We start from the raw sequence: 13783 nt of genomic DNA, 5'->3' as shown, positions 1-13783 counted from the left end.
CCTTTCAGAGTTCTTGTTTGTGGCACCATAATAAAATAGGATATATTAATTTATCATGATGGAAAACTAGAGAACTAGAAACTCATCTGGAAACACTACCTATTAAGGTAAAACGAGCTGCCATTTGGAAGATGTCCTTCCCACTCAGTGTTTGGTGGAATCGAGGGCTAATCGCTGTAGTATAACTAGTTAGATTTTGAGGATTATTTAAACCCTTTGCTTCTCTCTCCTTTCCCCTTTCTGCTGACTTCTATTTCACTGGGCAAGGAAATAAGAAAAAGGCAATTCTGTTACTTTGATACTCTTGCCTTTAGCAAAATATTGTTAAGAAAGAAGCATGTAATGTGCCAGATAATGGAACAATTGAGTTGGAAACCTATTTTCATGTTGGTTACTGACAATCTTTGGAAATACTGACTTCTATTTCAAGCAGGTTTTTCTGAAAATGAGTGAGATTTCTGGGTCCTCTGCCTCAACTTCACTCAGAGTAGCTATTTTATATAGTGGGGTTCTAAGTAGCATTTAATTGGGAAAGTGATCTCACTGCTTAAATATACCACCACATTGGGTTTGATGAACAACTCTACTGTTTAATTCTCTCTGTGACCTTGGCAAGTTACTTAACCTCTCTGAGCTTCTGTTTTCTTGGCTCTATCATTGAGACATGAATGCTAACTTTAATGGATTGTTCAGTGAAGAGGCCAACAAGGAGTTTAACAAAATACCTGCCACATGTTCATTTCCTCTTCCCTATGTACCTTATCATTATACTATTATTAGTAATAGTAATTAGGTGAGTACACATAATGGGGGAAAAACCTCTAAACCAAGAGTCGGCAACCTTTTTTTAAAAAGGCTACATTGTAAATACTTAAGGTTATTAAGCCATATGCACATATTCTTCTTCTGTTACATATTCTTTTTTAACAATCTGTTAAAAATATGAAAAATTCTTGGATCACAAAGGCCATACTATTTACTTATGCAACACACCAATGTATTCACTAATTTGTCTTTTGATATGGACCATTTTTAAAGTCTTTATTGAATTTGCTATAATATTGCTTGTTTTATGTTTTGGTTCTTTGGTCATGAGGCATGTGGGATCTTAGTTCCCCAATCAGGGATCGAACCCACACCCCCTGCATTGGAAGGTAGAATCTTAACCACTGGACCACCAGGGAGGTCCTCACTCATTTGTCTTTAAGACACCTTGTAAGGCACAGTTCTCATGTACACTGTTACTCCTATTAATAAGTCTCCTATTGTTTCTCCTAATCATTTCTAATCTCCTGTGACTATTTGCTTGCGGACCCAGGAAGTGTAAAGAGTGTATTCTTCAAATCTCTCTCCAGCTATAGATTCTGGTGTGAGGAATAGCAGTTATCTGCCTCCAGCTTCCTCTCTCACAAACCTGCCGCGCCTGGCCAGAGATCTAAGACAACCTATATTTGAATATTTAATTGATTCCAAATGTGCTAAGGAACACTGCAGAGAAGACACGTTACTAATCACTCTTCAGGAGCTTGGCCCCTACAGAAACAGCTTCAGATGTTTTCCAAACCTTCTCTGGACAATAGGGAGTTAAATTAGTTACAGGTTACCATGGAGGAAGGGAATCTACTCCTAGAGGAAAGTTAAATGGAGCCCTCAGTTTTGCACAGACACAAGGAAGAGTTTTTGCTACACTAGATGTTTAATCAAAGTACAGTAGAAGCCCTCTTACTAGCCATCATCTAACAGACTGGCTGCAATAACTGATTCTCCGTTCTGTTTGTAAAACATGGTGACTGATGCCCACAGCATGCGAATGCACTAGGCTGGCAGGCTCCCCGCTAGCGTACCTCTGGCACTTCTGCCCCCACCTATTCTGTTACATACTTAGGAAGAGTGAGTTTCGTACCATTCATTTACTCATTTAATAAATATTTATTGAATGCCCAGTATGTGCCAGGCATTATTCCAGGCTCGCAGGACTTAGGAGGCAACAAAGGAAACCAAACCAAATCTGCATGTGTATGTTAGCTGTGCTCGTTATTAATCATACTAGAAGTTATTAATCATAATGCAAACCAATGAAATATGACAACAAAGAGAAAATGGATTTCTATGAAAAGCTGAGTGCTTTGTTAAAGCTAAATGAAGGTGAATCACTAGAAACTTACTGTTGAATAACGTTTCAAAACAACTGTCAAATACTAAAAATAAATATTATAAAAATCTAAAAGTTGTCTGTATTAAGTGCTTTGCAAGTGGCTTTAAATTTTGACCCCATTTTAAAGACTCAGAAAAACAAAAGACAAGTCCTTAGCTTTATATCAGAGGTTGGGAAATGAATGGACACGTTATATGTTTTAAGTTCAAATAATAATGTTGTGGTGCATATGATTCATCTTTACAATTTCTTTCTTTAATCAACTTTTCATGTGACCCACCAGTTTCAAAGAAGAGGGCTTCTATTGTATAAAGTAGAGCTATCACTGACATGTCAGAAAAGTTTCAGTTTGGAGGAACTGGCAATAAATGTATCTGTGTAGTGAATCACATTCACCCAAAGCCTTCTAATCTAAATTTGGGAATATGTTTTATCTTTTTTAATGTCCCAATATATTTATTATTTGATGTATTTTGTCCTGAATGTCTTTTGCAGCCTAAGACTTATTTTCATCAACTGTTTACTTCAGTCTCTCATTTAAAGCTCCTACTCATTGTGTTAAACAGATAAATTCTTGAACACTTAGCAGTTATTTTTCAGCATGTCATTTTATCATTAGAAGTTGCCATGTTACATATGATGTATTACAGCTTGATCTGTCCTAAGTTGCAGGTCTTAAAGTCTATTTTCAAACTTCCTTTATAAATTCTAACTTAAAATACTTGTACCTTTATTTATTTATTTATTTTGTATACTCCATAGATCTGGACAGTTATCCAGTTATTAGCAGAATGGCTCTAAATCCTAATGGCATCTTTTTTGCTACTATGTGAGCTGTAAGTTGAGTTAGTAAATAGAAGTTTCCATTGTAAATATACTCAACAGACTTTTATCTGTGCAGACCTACACACAGTGTTGGCATTTTAGGTATATCTGGAAGTTATACACATGGTTTGAGGAAACGCTGAGCAGGAAGAAATGTATAATCATTATTAGTTTGTGAAAAAAGCAAAGCAAGTTTCTGCCACCAACCCATGAAAGCACAGGAAATGGCTTCGTGTAGTAGGTGTTCGAGTCTAAGCATTCTGTTGACAGAAGTGGGTTCTACCCAGGGATTTTGTGTTAATGTAATCAAACACTTCAGCGCTGCAGCCTAGCAAGCTCAAGTCCACCCACCTCAGAGTTTATCTTTAGCTCATCTGGAAGAGTTTATTTTAAACATTGAACATTGTTTGCTGCTGTTGAAATGAAAGTGAGAGAGTTACAAGCTTTCTTCCACTGCCATCTGGCAGATTTACTGACGGATCAGGTTCTCTAATCCATGCAGCCCCGTGTGTGGGAGCTATTGTCTCTGTGTTGATCATGCAGCTGGCTTGGCTGAACTTTCAAAAGCTCACACAAAGCTATCAGGAGCCATCCTATAGATAAATGAAGCTGGGGGCGTTACAAAAGTCACTGTATACTTTTCATTTTTCTCTGAGCCCACATTTTTTACTCTATAGTTCCCTGTGAACTGGAAAAGAGGATAACTAGATTTGAATATTTTGAAAAAATAATTGAAGTTGCAAAAAAGTGACTATACTTAAATTAGAAAATTATGGCAAAGTGGAAAGGAAAGGAGCAGCAGATTTTGGGGAGAGGTCTGTATCTCATTAAAGTAAATGTGGGATGCAAGAAGTCAAATGAGAGTGTTCTTTTCAATGGGGATTTACCTTTCTAGTTTTCCACTCTATGTGTGATACGGGGACATTCAATGATACACACACATTACATAGTTAACCATTAGTTGTAGCCTCCACGGGTATGAAACTATACAGGATCTCACACAGGACATCACGCCAAGTATAGCTTACAGCTAACTCCAGGGCACAATTTTGATCATACCCACAAGTGCATACACAAGCATCAAGAGATTAAATACGAGTAAGTGCGCTGTGTGCAAGATAAGATACCTTCAAATAAAATGTATTAAGTTTGTAGGAACATAAGACAAATAGAACCAATAATATTTTGGATGTGGTCACTTGCCATTCAGTTTTCTTTGCTACCTACAAAGCAAATCTTTGGATTTTGCTACCTACAAAGCAAATCTTTGCTACATCTGGAGCACCCTTTTTATCTTGCAGAGGCTGGAGAGTTTTAAGACAATAAACAAAAATCTACATTGCCTATGTTCTGGATGAAAACCAGTTTCCAACATGTAGATGCCCCTAGAGTGAGATTTTGAAGAGAGAATCGAAAAGGAAGACTTCTTCCTAGTGTTTCTGAATATTTTCTGCTGGCAAGAAAGGTTGTGGGTACAGAGTGGTTTCTTTTTGTTTAGTTTGGTGGGTGTTTTTTTTTTTTTGGTTTTCTGTTTTTTGGTTTTTTGTTTTTTGATAACAAGAGGCAATTGGGGTAGACCTGACAATTCTGTGTCCATCCACTTCTTAATGGGTATTGAGAGGAGGTTACAATGGTGGTGGCCTCCTAATCCCAGTTTCCTGATCCCTGGCTCATAACTGTGGTGCTGTGCGTTGTAACTCAGTATTTCCATCGCACTGTCCAGATTCCCATCTTCCTGATCGTGGCAAAGGCAGTCACTTCCCCTTGCAGGTCAGTTCTGTTGTATTTCTGGAGTCATTCCTGTGAATATAATCTATCCCACTTTTCCAGCCCTTCCCATTATTTTGTAGACACCTAGTTTACTATTATCTATCTTGTTCTCCTTAAAATACTGTATCTGGGATGGATTTTGTTTCCTATAAAGAAAACAGACCACCAGGATTACTGACCAGAGAGAAGAAACGTAAATTTGTAAATAAAAATCACCTTGAAAATGAGCAAGTGAAGGCATATATAGAAGACATGAAGAAATTGAATATTACAGCTTGAAAGGGATGGGGCTGATGAAAGAGAGGCAGCCAACATGGCATGCCTTTGGTGAAATCAATAGTACGTTGTTTGGGCCTTAGCTTAGCAGCCTCAGATATTTGAATTTGTCAAAATGTCAGTTGATAATGAAAAACCACCAAAGGAACTGGAAATCTCTTTCCTTTGGGTAGCATTTTGTACCCAAGTGAGGAAATCCATTTGGGGAGCCAAATTATAATCAGAATCTTGATTTGTTATTATAGAATCAGAGGAGAGGAAGTTAATTCTGAGGCTGAATATTTGGTGACATTAGCGGTGGTACCTGCATAAGCAGGAGATGTATGCTCTGGATGGACGTGGATCTTAATGTGGGCCTTGTAAGCATGTGTTCTGTTGTTGCTGACTATGCTGCCTTCCGATTGACTTTTTTTTCCCTTTTTTTAAATATCTGTTTATCATCTAAATATTGCTAGTCAGGCTCAGGAGACATTTTTGCCTCCAGTGTATCTCATAGAGAGATAGAAAAGGGACCAAGTGAATTAGTCACATTCAAAGACACAGATAGGGGTAGAGGAATATATTATTCATAGTTGGAAAGACGGTCAGTTAAGAGAATATCTGAGAATCATTCCTAATATGAGAGTTCAGGTGAATGGATTAATTTATCACAGCTGTTTTCCATTTAAGAAACAAGTAATAAATACTGGGCTTCCTTTAGCAGGCAATTTGATTAAGATTGTAGAATGACTTGTAATGGATAATCCTGCATAAGTGTTTGGGATAGTGTGAACTGATTAAAAAGACATTCATAACTGAAACCCTGGCTACCCTAGGAATATTTATTTCTATTTATCTGCTGCAAATCAAATCAGAGAAGTAAAGGTGAGAGGGGATTCAAAAGCTAGATGTGAGTTTTCAAGAAACAGACTATACTGCCTTGAAGGCAGGGACATGTTTGAACATTCCCACTTCCTGCTAACATCTGGCACAGGGGCTGTATTATATCTATTATTCACAAGATATTAGGTTGATTATTTAATTAGTTAATTAATGACCTAAAAACTAAGCAGTCTACCATGCTATCAATAGCCAGGGTAGATGGAGCTGACTTAACCAGCCTGGAGGATGGTCTCTTCCTACACCTTAGAGAATGACTTCAACCTTGACAGGGAAAAGAAGGCCCTTCTGGCTTGTGAAAGTAATGCTGGATTTTCCTACATACTCTTATGCAAAACATGGAATGATAAGCATGAAAGCCCTGAGTAAGTGTGTCATCATTTTTGACAACTGTAGTCAGTGGTAATTTGGAATTAATAGGAGAGAAGCTAGAATATCAACAAAGAAGGCTCACAGATGAAAAAGAATTAATCTTGCCACAACTTCCCCTGGAAGCTTCTATAGAGTTTAAATTATTGACTACTGCCTTCCAGTTTTTTCTGCAGTCCTGTGTATTCTAGTAAACAATCTGCCTTCAGTTGATTAGATATGATCTTCCAGAGGCAACACAATTAATTCTGCCATAACCAGTATGTACTTACTCTGCCCCATAATCAATTTTCAATTAAGTATATATGTATAAAAAAATTAAAGGACTTATTTTCTTTTTAAAGAATGCCACATTTTTGCAAATTCCTAAGACCATGGGTCATAAATTAATAGGACAAATTAGGAGAAAGTTCTTTCTAGAATAATAATAGTTACTATTTATGTGAGATATTTTACGTGTATTATCTCTGATCCTTGTAACAACACTGCAGGGTATTTCTGTTCCTGAGCCTAGTGACTTGCCTGAAGCCTGATGAGCTCATCATTTGAACCAAAATTTTTCAGATTTTAGAGACTCTGACTCCTTCCATTGTGCCAGTGTACACTTCTTTTAGTGAACTAAAATAATGTACACAGAAAAAGTTAAAATCTTCTCTAAAATAAAAAAACAGTAGATATTTAATTCTCATATTTATAATCATTATTATTCACAATTTTCCCTTTAGTATATTCATTTTCTAGAGGAGATAATATTTGAAATAAGATTTTTTTTCTGCCTGTTAGGTCAAGAATGTGTTGAAAAAAATTTTTTCATTGACTACTATATTTAGTTTCTCTGTCAACACCAGTTAATTGAAAAGTTTTCTGCATAACATCCCCAAGTGTAAATTATTTATCAGGGTGGTTAAATAACCCAGTGCCCAGTCCAGAGTGTTGGTTTTCTGCCAGAGGGAAATATATCATCTTTCATGGGTTTTGAGAAATTGCACAAACAATGAAGATGTCTGACTTAAATCATAGTACAATGATCAAAAGAACCATATTACTGTACTTTATAGTAAATGCATCCATTTCTTTTGAAATACAACAGTTTTAACTCTCCAACATCTGTTGAGAATTCAGAGAGATTAAACACATCCTATTAGTGAAAACCCACTAATTAAAGATTCCTAATACTTAGCATAGTTTTCCCACTATGTAACTGATAACACACATGATACATCAATATTATTTCATGTAAAATTTTCTAAATAAAATGGGAGGTGAGAGAGAAAAGATTTTTTGTGTGTTTCTTTTTCAAAATAATTATTTCAGGGAACATTGGTTTCTGGAATTGGCAGGCTAGGTTATTTGGACCCATTTTTATTTAAGGACATCTAACAATTCTGATGAAAATAGAAAAAAATAAATTTTCTCAAAAACACCAAAATGCCGACAAGATGGTGAGAAACTCTTGATCAAGATCATGCAAACATGAAGGTAAGAATCCTACAAGTTAAGGGAGAAGGCAAAATTACTTTGTCATAGAGAACATTTGTTTCCCTACAAGAAACAGCGAGTATAAAATTTTTTTGACTACTTAGAAGCCCAGAAACTGAAGGAGGCTAGAAATGAAAGCCTGAACAAAATCTGGGATTGATAGGCACCCACACAAACTCACATTAAGCTGGGATTCTGAACGACTACACACTCAAGGTAAGGGTGGGCAAGACTTAACGTTATATTATATTCCCAACTATCCCATGTAACAGGGGAGTTGTCTTAAGGTTGAGAAGAAGAGGGAACATAAAAAAGAAGAGAAAACCTATCCCTGGAAGGCTATAAACTAACCCCTGGCCCCCATGCGTAAGTGAAAATTGATTTCACCAGGACAATACAAGAAAACTCAAACCATCAATTTGGTCTAAAATTGTTAGGGACTGGTAATACCCTAGATGACCAGCAGGAAAAAAAAAAAATTCAAATCCTCTTTAGAGGAAGGTACCTTCATAAAAGGGCTTGGACAACCTCCATAAGTAAGTTTTTCAAAGGTAATGATTAGCACTAAAGTTACAAGTGCAGGTACCACGAGTGAGAGTCAACAGCACTGATGCCAAAATACCAGATATGGAAATTATCAGACTTGGATGATAGACCCACTATACTTACTGTGTATAAAGAAATAAAAATGAGCTTGAAAATTTCAGCAGGGAGCAAAAAAATATAAAAGCAACAAATTTTGGAATGATATGGGACTCGGAATTCCAGAGATGGAAATTACTATAACTGAAATTAAAAGTTCAGAGTGTGCATTTGGCTGCAGATTGAACATGACAGAAGAGGGAAGTAATGAGCCAGAGGGACAATAAGAAGGAACCATCCAGAATGCTGTGAAGAGAGATGCAAAAATGGAAATTTTAGGTGAGAAATGAATAAATGTGGTATAGAATAAAAATATATAATATATACTTTTGGAGTTAGTTATAGAAAGAAAACAAAGAGAGAATAGGGACAGAGGCAATATTTGAAGAGAAAATGAGAGGGAGTTTTCCAGAACTGATGAAAAACAATAATCCACATCTCCAACAAGCCAAATTTTAATCAGGAATATTACAAAGGTGAACATTGAAAACACACATCCATGCAAAACACCTGCACAGATACTTATAGCAGCTTTATTCATAAGTGCAAAACTTGGAAACAACCAATATGTACCTCAGTTAGGTAAACAAAAATAATTGTCTGTGGTATTTCCAGACAATGGAATATTATTCATCACTAAAAAGAAATGAGCTATCAAGCCATGAGAACACACGGAAGAATCTTAAATGCATATTGCTAAGTTAAATAAGCCCATCTTAAAAGGCTACATGTTGTATGATTCCAACTATATGACATTCTGGAAAAGGCAAAACTATGAAGACAGTAGAGATTAGCGGTTAACAGGGTTAAGACAGAAGGGAGGGATGAATAAGGAGAGCACAGAGGATTTTTAGGGCAGTGAAACTATTCTGTGTGATACTATAATGGTGGATATATGTCACTGTACATTTGTCAATATCCATAGAATGTACAATACTGAGTGAACCCTATATTTTAATAAAAAAGCATTTGTAACTAGATACATCATAAAGAAACTGCAGAAAACAGAAGTCAAAGAGAGGATATTAAAAGCTACACTGAAATTGCCTTTAAAAGAAAGATTGATGGACAGCCAACTTATCACCAGAAGTAGTATATGTAAGCCAGAAGACAGTAATATGCTAAATGAAAATAACTACCAACCCAGAATTCTATACCCAATCAAAATATATATCCAGGATGGATGTAAAATAAAAATCTTAACAAACATACCAAAACGGAGAGAACTGGCCACTATTGAACCACATCAAAGGGCGTCTTATTTTTTTTCCTATTTATTGCTGCACTTTAGTTTTGCAATTGATCTTAATACCATAATAGAGTTAATACCTAACACTAAGTTAAAATATAGCTATATAAATTGTGGCTGCTCATTGATTTTTTTTAGAATATTTCATATTTTGTATATATATATATATATATACACATATATATCATTGAAGAATAGTTGATTTACAATGTGTTAGCTTCTGGTGTACAGCAAAGTGATTCAGTTATATATATATAATATAATATTATATATACACTTCTTTTTCCTATTTTTTTCCATTATGGTTTATTGCAGGATATTGAATATCGTTCCCTGTGCTATACAATAGGACCTTGTTGTTTATCCATGTTATATGTAATAGTTTGCATCTGTTAATCCCAAATTCCCAATCCAACCCTCCCCAAAGGGCATTTTATTTTATTTTATTTTTTTTTAACATCTTTATTGGAGTATAATTGCTTTACAATGGTATGTTAGTTTCAGCTTCACAACAAAATGAATCAGTTATATATATACATATATTCCCATATCTCTTCTCGCTTGCATCTCCCTCCCTCCCACCCTCCCTATCCCACCCCTCCAGGTGGTCACAAAGCACCGAGCTGATCTCCCTGTGCTATGCGGCTGCTTCCCACTAGCTATCTACCTTACGTTTGGTAGTGTATATATGTCCATGCCTCTTTATCGCTTTGTCACCGTTTACCCTTCCCCCTCCCCATAGCCTCAAGTCCATTCTCTAGTAAGTCTGTGTCTTTATTCCTGTTTCACCCCTAGGTTTTTCATGTCATTTTTTTTTTAAATTCCATATATATGTGTTAGCATACGGTATTTGTCTCTCTCTTTCTGACTTACTTCACTCTGTATGACAGACTCTAGGTCTATCCACCTCATTACAAATAGGTCAATTTCGTCTCTTTTTATGGCTGAGTAATATTCCATTGTATATATGTGCCACATCTTCTTTATCCATTCATCCGATGATGGACACTTAGGTTGTTTCCATCTCTGGGCTATTGTAAATAGAGCTGCAATGAACATTTTGGTACATGACTCTTTTTGAATTATGGTTTTCTCAGGGTATATGCCCAGTAGTGGGATTGCTGGGTCATATGGTAGTTCTATTTGTAGCTTTTTAAGGAACCTCCATACTGTTCTCCACAGTGGCTGTATCAATTTGCATTCCCACCAACAGTGTAAGAGGGTTCCCTTTTCTCCACACCCTCTCCAACATTTATTGTTTCTAGATTTTTTGATGATGGCCATTCTGACTGGTGTGAGATGATATCTCATTGTAGTTTTGATTTGCATTTCTCTAATGATTAGTGATGTTGAGCATTCTTTCATGTGTTTGTTGGCACTCTGTATATCTTCTTTGGAGAAATGTCTATTTAGGTCTTCTGCCCATTTTTGGATTGGGTTGTTTGTTTTTTTGTTATTAAGCTGCATGAGCTGCTTATAAATTTTGGAGATTAATCTTTTGTTTGTTGCTTCATTTGCAAATATTTTCTCCCATTCTGAGGGTTGTCTTTTGGTCTTCTTTATGGTTTCCTTTGCTGCGCAAAAGCTTTTAAGTTTCATTAGGTCCCATTTGTTTACTTTTGTTTTTATTTCCATTTCTCTAGGAGGTGGGTCAAAAAGGACCCACTGTGATTTATGTCATAGAGTGACATAAATAGAGTGCTGTGATTTATGTCATAGAGTGTTCTGCCTATGTTTTCCTCTAAGAGTTTGATAGTTTCTGGCCTTACATTTAGGTCTTTAATCCATTTTGAGCTTATTTTTGTGTATGGTGTTAGGGAGTGATCTAATCTCATACTTTTACATGTAGCTGTCCAGTTTTCCCAGCACCACTTATTGAATAGGCTGTCCTTTCTCCACTGTACATTTCTGCCTCCTTTGTCAAAGATAAGGTGACCATATGTGCATGGGTTTATCTCTGGGCTTTCTATCCTGTTCCATTGATCTATCTTTCTGTTTTTGTGCCAGTACCATACCGTCTTGATAACTGTAGCTTTGTAGTATAGTCTGAAGTCAGGGAGCCTGATTCCTCCAGTTCCTTCTTTTGTTCTCAAGATTGCTTTGGCTATTCGGGGTCTTTTGTGTTTCCATACAAATTGCAAAATTTTTTGTTCTAGTTCTGTGAAAAATGCCAGTGGTAGTTTGATAGGGATTGCATTGAATCTATAGATTGCTTTGGGTAGTAGAGTCATTTTCACAATGTTGATTCTTCCAATCCAAGAACATGGTATATCTCTCCATCTATTTGTATCATCTTTAATTTCTTTCATCAGTGTCTTATAATTTTCTGCATACAGATCTTTTGTCTCCTTAGGTAGGTTTATTCCTAGATATTTTATTCTTTTTGTTGCAATGGTAAATGGGAGTGTTTTCTTGATTTCACTTTCAGATTTTTCATCATTAGTATATAGGAATGCCAGAGATTTCTGTGCATTAATTTTGTATCCTGCCACTTTACCAAATTCATTGATTAGCTCTAGTAGTTTTCTGGTAGCATCTTTAGGGTTCTCTATGTATAGGATCATGTCATCTGCAAACAGTGACAGCTTTACTTCTTCTTTTCTGATTTGGATTCCTTTTATTTCCTTTTCTTCTCTGATTGCTGTGGCTAAAACTTCCAAAACTATGTTGAATAAGAGTGGTGAGAGTGGGCAACCTTGTCTTGTTCCTGATCTTAGTGGAAATGCTTTCAGTTTTTCACCATTGAGGATGATGTTTGCTGTGGGCTTGTCATATATGGCCTTTATTATGTTGAGGAAAGTTCCCTCTATGCCTACTTTCTGCAGGGTTTTTATCATAAATGGGTGTTGAATTTTGTCAAAAGCTTTCTCTGCATCTATTGAGATGATCATATGGTTTTTCTCCTTCAGTTTGTTAATATGGTTTATCACATTGATAGATTTGCGTATATTGAAGAATCCTTGCATTCCTGGAATAAACCCCACTTGATCATGGTGTATGATCCTTTTAATGTGCTGCTGGATTCTGTTTGCTAGTATTTTGTTGAGGATTTTTGCATCTATGTTCATCAGTGATATTGGTCTGTAGTTTTCTTTCTTTGTGACATCCTTGTCTGGTTTTGGTATCAAGGTGATGGTGGCCTCGTAGAAGGAGTTTGGGAGTGTTCCTCCCTCTGCTATATTTTGGAAGAGTTTGAGAAGGATAGGTGTTAGCTCTTCTCTAAATGTTTGATAGAATTCGCCTGTGAAGCCATCTGGTCCTGGGCTTTTGTTTGTTGGAAGATTTTTAATCACAGTTTCAATTTCAGTGCTTGTGATTGGTCTGTTCATATTTTCTATTTCTTCCTGATTCAGTCTTGGCAGGTTGTGCATTTCTAAGAATTTGTCCATTTCTTCCAGATTGTCCATTTTATTGGCATAGAGTTGCTTGTAGTAATCTCTCATGATCTCTTTTATTTCTGCAGTGTCAGTTGTTACCTCTCCTTTTTCATTTCTAATTCTATTGATTTGAGTCTTCTCCCTTTTTTTCTTGATGAGTCTGGCTAGTGGTTTATCTATTTTGTTTATCTTCTCAAAGAACCAGCTTTTAGTTTTATTGATCTTTGCTATTGTTTCCTTCATTTCTTTTTCATTTATTTCTGATCTGATTTTTATGATTTCTTTCTTTCTGCTAGCTTTGGGGTTTTTTTGTTCTTCTTTCTCTAATTGCTTGAGGTGCAAGGTTAGGTTGTTTATTCGAGATGTTTCCTGCTTCTTAAGGTGGGCTTGTATTGTTATAAACTTCCCCCTTAGAACTGCTTTTGCTGCATCCCACAGGTTTTGGGTCGTTGTGTCTCCATTGTCATTTGTTTCTAGGTATTTTTTGATTTCCTCTTTGATTTCTTCAGTGATCACTTCATTATTAAGTAGTGTATTGTTTAGCCTCCATGTGTTTGTATTTTTTACAGATCTTTTCCTGTAATTGATATCTAGTCTCATGGCGTTGTGGTCAGAAAAGATACTTGATACAATTTCAATTTTCTTAAATTTACCAAGGCTTGATTTGTGACCCAAGATATGATCTATCCTGGAGAATGTTCCATGAGCACTTGAGAAAAATGTGTATTCTGTTGTTTTTGGATGGAATGTCCTATAAATATC

This window comes from Leucopleurus acutus (genome assembly GCF_964270905.1).
Source record: "Leucopleurus acutus genome assembly, chromosome: 12".
Lineage (NCBI taxonomy): Eukaryota > Metazoa > Chordata > Mammalia > Artiodactyla > Delphinidae > Leucopleurus > Leucopleurus acutus.
The sequence above is the reverse complement of the archived record's forward strand: the minus strand, read 5'-3'. Positions refer to the sequence as shown.